The sequence below is a fragment of the Pongo abelii genome, chromosome 2, assembly GCF_028885655.2.
Source record: "Pongo abelii isolate AG06213 chromosome 2, NHGRI_mPonAbe1-v2.0_pri, whole genome shotgun sequence".
Taxonomy (NCBI): domain Eukaryota; kingdom Metazoa; phylum Chordata; class Mammalia; order Primates; family Hominidae; genus Pongo; species Pongo abelii.
Window position 1 is genome coordinate 163,168,993 of NC_085928.1, and position 5,295 is coordinate 163,174,287.

General features: G+C 37.5%; 1 non-coding gene across 1 annotated transcript; it reads right to left on the reverse strand.

The window, feature by feature from the left end:
* Positions 1-597: 597 nt before the first annotated feature.
* Positions 598-703, reverse strand: LOC112132840 (U6 spliceosomal RNA). Its single transcript, XR_002914560.1, has one exon. It is a non-coding gene; the product is annotated as a U6 spliceosomal RNA (small nuclear RNA).
* Between the last annotated feature and the right edge of the window lie 4,592 nt (positions 704-5,295).

The following is a 5,295-nucleotide window of genomic DNA, read 5'->3' on the forward strand; positions in this document are numbered from 1 at the left end:
GTAATGAGCAGTAATATTTTTAAAGAAGTCTCAACAGTGGGCTTAAAACGTTCAGTAAACCATGCTATAAACAGATGTGCTGTCACCCAGGCTTTGATAATCAATTTACAGAGCACAAGCAGGATAGATTTAACATAATTCCTAAGGGCCCTAAAATTTTCAGAATGATAACTGAGCATTGGCTTCCACTTAAAGTCACCAGCTACATTAGCCACTAGCCACTGATAAGACAGTCTGTCATTTGAAGCTTTTAAACTAGGTGTTTAGTGTAGACACTTTCATCACTTACCTTAGCTAGATCTTCTGGATAACATGCTACAGCTTCTACATCAGCACTTGATGCTTCCCCTTGCACTTTTATTTTATACAGATGGCTTCTTTTATTAACCCTTATGAACCAACCTCTGTTAGCTTCTAACTTTTTTTCTGAAGCTTCTTCACCTCTCTCATCCTTTATAGAATTGAAGAGAGTTAGAGCCTTGCTCTGGATTAGGGTTATTAATATTAATGAAATATTGTAGCTGGTTTGATGTTCTATCCATATCAACAATAGGGCTGTTTTACTTTCTTATTATTCTTTTTTTAAATTTATTTTACAAAAGTATGGAATGCTTCATGAATTTGCGTGTCATTGTTACCCAGGGACCATGGTAATCATCTGTATCGTTCCACATTTTAGGATATGTGCTGCTGAAGCGAGCACACTTTCCCATTATTCTTTTGTTCACTGAAGTAGCACTTTTAATTTCTTTCAACAGCTTTTCCTTGCATTCATAATTTGGCTAACTGTATGGCAAAGAGGCTGAGCTTTCGGCCTGTCTTGGCTCTCGATATGCCTTCCTCACTAATCTTCATCATTTCTAGATTTTTATTTAGAGTGAGAGATGTGTGACTCTTCCTTTCCCTTGAACAATTAGAGGCAATTGTACGGTTTTAGTTGACCTAATTTCAAAATTATTGTGTCTTAGGGAATAGGGAGGCCCACGGAGAGGGAAAGAGATGTGGGAAGAGCCAGTCAGTGGACCAGTTGCAACACACACATTTATCAATTAAGTTTTTCATCTTATTTTATTTTTATCATGCATTATTATGGTTTTTTAAATTTGTTTTTCCATAAGTTATTACCATTTTATTTATTTATTTTTCCATAAGTTATTGGAATAGCAGTGGTATCTGGTTACATGAATAAATTCTTTAGTGATGATTTGTGAGATTTCGGTGCACCCATCACCCAAGTAGGTGTACATATACACTGCACCCTATTTGTAGCCTTTTATCCCTCGTCCTTCCCTCTCTTCTCTACAACTCCCCAAAGTCCATTGTATCATTCTTATGCCTTTGCATCCTCATAGCTTAGCTCCCACATATCAGTGAGAACATACGATGTTTGCCTTTCCATTCCTGAGTTACTTCACTTAGAAGAACAGTCTCCAATCTCATCCAGGTCACTGCAAATGCTGTTAATTCATTCTTTTTTATGACTGAGTAGTATTCCATTATATATATGGAATACTTCGCCATGTTGCAAGGCTGGTCTCGAACTCCTGGCCTCAAGTGATCTACCTACCTTGGCCTCCCAAAGTGCTGGGACTACAGGTGTGAGCCTGGTATATCTATCCATCTACTCTATCTATCTATCTATCTATCTATCTATCTATCTATCAATCATCTATCTATCTACCACCACAGTTTCTTTATGCACTCATTGATTGATGGGCATTTGGGTTGGTTCCATGATTTTGCTATTGTGAATTGTGTGCAAGTATCTTTTTCAAATAATGACTTCTTTTCCTCTGGGTAGATACCCAGTAGTGGGATTGCTGAGTCAAATGGTAGTTCTACTTTTAGTTCTTTAAGGAATCTCCACACAGTTTCCCATAGTTTGCATTCCCACCAGCAGTGTAGAAATGCTCCCTGTTTACCACATCCATGCCAGCATCTGCTTTTTTAAATTTTTTGATTATGGCTATTCCCACGACATTACGTTCTGCTAGCCTAGAGGTCTTAGTTCCAGAGGGAGGTACATTGCCACCAGGAGACACAACAATGATTCCATTAAACTGGAAGTTAAGATTGTCACCTGGACACTTTGGGATCCTCCTACCTTTAAGTCAACAGGCTAAGAGGGGAGTTACATTGTTGGCTGGAATGACTGAGCCAGACTATCAAGATGAAATCAGTCTACTACCACACAAGGGAGGTAAGGAAGAGTATGCATGGAATACAGGAGATCCCTTGGTGTCTCTTAGTATTACTATACCCTGTGATTAAGGTCAATGGGAAACTACAACAACTCAATCTATGTGGTATAGTTGTCAATCCAGGCAGGACTACAAATGACCCAGACCCTTCAGGAATGAAGGTTTGGGTCACCCCACTAGGAAAAAAAAACACAACCTGCTGAGGTGCTTGCTGAAGGCAAAGGGAATGTAGAATGGGTAGTAGAAGAAGGTAGTCATCAATACCAGCTAAGTGACCAGCTAAGTGACCTAAATGAGGACTGTAATTGTCTTGAGTATTTCCTCCTTCTTTTGTTAAAAACATGTTTGTGCATATATACACTTGTACTAATAAAATATCTTCATTTTATTTTTTTCCTATATTATGTGACATGAGATTTATTAACTTCATATCAGCATTTAAGTATTGTTAATTTTATGTAATAGCATTTGGATTGGGAATTTGTGCATTCCTGGTTGTACAAAGGATAGTTGTTATATGTTAGGCATAGTTATGACCTTATTATTGTCTTTATTGGAAGATTATGATCTCAGGGGATGTGTATGGGTTCAAGTTGACAAGGTGTGGACTTGTGATGTTTGATACTGAGTGTCAACTTGACTAAAGGATGCAAAGTACTGATTCTGTGTGTGTCTGTGAGGGTGCTGCCAAAAGGGATTAACATTTGAGTCAGTGGGCTAGGAAAGGCAGACCCACCCGTAATCTGGGTGGGCACCATCTAATCAGCTGCCAGTGTGGCCAGAATAAAAAGCATGCAGAAGAACCTGAAGAGACTAGACTGGCTTAGCATCCCAGCCTACATCTTTCTCATGCTGGATGTTTCCTGCCCTCAAACACGGGACGCCAAGTTCTTTGGCTTTGGAACTTGGACTGGCTTCCTTGCTCATCAGCTTGCAGATGACCTATTGTGGGACCTTGGAATCATGTGAGTTAATACTCCTTATTGAACTCCCCTTTATGTGTATATATAGGGGAGTTTATATATATATATAGATATAGATATCTCCTATTAGTTCTGTCCCTCTAGAGAATCCTGACTAACACAAGGATCCATTTCATTCTCCTACATGTGGCTTGCCAATTATCCCAGCTCCATTTGTTGTATAGGGTATCCTTTCCCCACTTTTTGTTTCTGTTTGGTTTGTCAAAGATCAATTGAGTGTAAGTATTTGGCTTTATTTCTTGGTCCTCTATTCTGTTCCATTGGTCTATGTGCCTATTTTTATACCAGTAACATGCTGTGTTGGTGACTATAACCTTGTAGTATAGTCTGAAGTCAGGTAATGTGATGCCTCCAGATTTGTTCTTTTTGCTTAGTCTTGCTTTGGCTATGTGGGCTTTTTGGTTCCATATAAATTTTAGGATTTGTTTTTTTTAGTTCTGTGAAGAATGATGATGGTATTTTGATAGGAATCGCATTGAATTTGTAGATTGCTTTTAACAGTATGGTCGTTTTCAATATATTGTTTCCACCCATTGATGATCATGCGATGTGTTTCCGTATGTTCATGTCATCTATAATTTCCTTCAGCTGTGTAGTTTTCCTTGTAGAGATCTTTCACCTCCTTGGGTAGGTATATTCCTAATAATTTTTTTTTTGGTGCAGCTGTGTAAAAGGGGTTGAGTTCTTAATGTGATTCTCAGCTTGTTCACTGTTGGTGGATAGCAGTGCTACTGATTTGTGTACATTAATTTTGTACCCAGAAGCTTTACTGAACTCATTCATCAGTTCTAGGAGCTTTTTGGATGAGTCTTTAGGGTTTTCTGGCTATGTGTTCATATCATTGGCAAACATCACAGTTTGACATTCTATTTCCTATTTGGATGTTCTTTATTTCTTTCTCTATATGACTGCTCTGGCTAGGACTTCCAGTGCTATTTTGAATAGAAGTGGTAAAAGCAGGTATTTTTGTCTTATTACTGTTCTCAGGGGGAATGTTTTCGACTTTTCCCCATTCAGTATAATGTTGACTGTGGGTTTGTCATGGATGGCTTTTATTACCTTAAGGTATGTCCCTTCTATGCCGATTTTGCTGAGGTTTTTAATCATAAAGGATACAGGATTATGTCAAATGCTTTTTCTGTGTCTATTGAGATGATCATGTGACTTTTGTTTTTAATTCTTTTCATGTGTTATATCACATTTATTGACTTACGTATGTTAAACCATCCCTGCATCCCTGGTATGAAACCCACTTGATCATGGTGGATTATCTTTTTGATATGCTGTGAGATTTGGTAAGCTAGTGTTTTGTTGAAAATTTTTGCATCTATGTTCATCAGGATATTAGTCTGTAGTTTTCTTTCTTTCTTTCTTTTTTTTTTTTTATTTTGTTACGTCCTTTCCTGGTTTTGGTATTAGGGTGATACTGGCTTCATAGAATGATTTACAGAGGATTTACTTTTTCTCTGTCCTGTGGAATAGTGTCAATAGGATTGGTACCTATTCAATTCTTCTTTGAATGTCTGATAGAATTCAGCTGTGAATTTGTCTGGTCTTGGAATTTTTTTGTTGGCATTTTTAAAAAGTTACCATTTCAATCTTGCTGCTTGTTATTGGTCTGCTCAGAGTTTCTATTTTTTCCTGGCTTAATCTAGGAGGGTTGTATATTTCTAGAAAGTTATCCATCTCCTCTAGGTTTTCTACTTTGTCTTCGTAAAGGTATTCATAGTAGCCTTGAATGATCTTTTGCATTTCTGTGTTATTGGTTGTAATATCGCCCATCTTGTTTCTAATTGAGCTTATTTGGATATTCTTTCTTCTTGGCTAATCTTGCTAATGGCCTATCAATTTTGTTTATCTTTTCAAAGAACCAGCCTTTTGTTTCGTTTGTCTTTTGTGTTTTTTTGTTTCAATTTCATTTAGTTCTGCTGCACTGATCTTTGTTATTTCTTTTCTTCTGCTGGGTTTGGTTTGTTTTTGTTTCTGTAGTTCCTTAAGGTGTGAACCTAGATCATCTAGTTGTGCTCTTTCAGACTTTTTGATGTGGGCCTTTAAGGATATGAACTTTCCTCTTAGCACTGCTTTTGCTGTATCCCAAAGTTTTTTTTTGT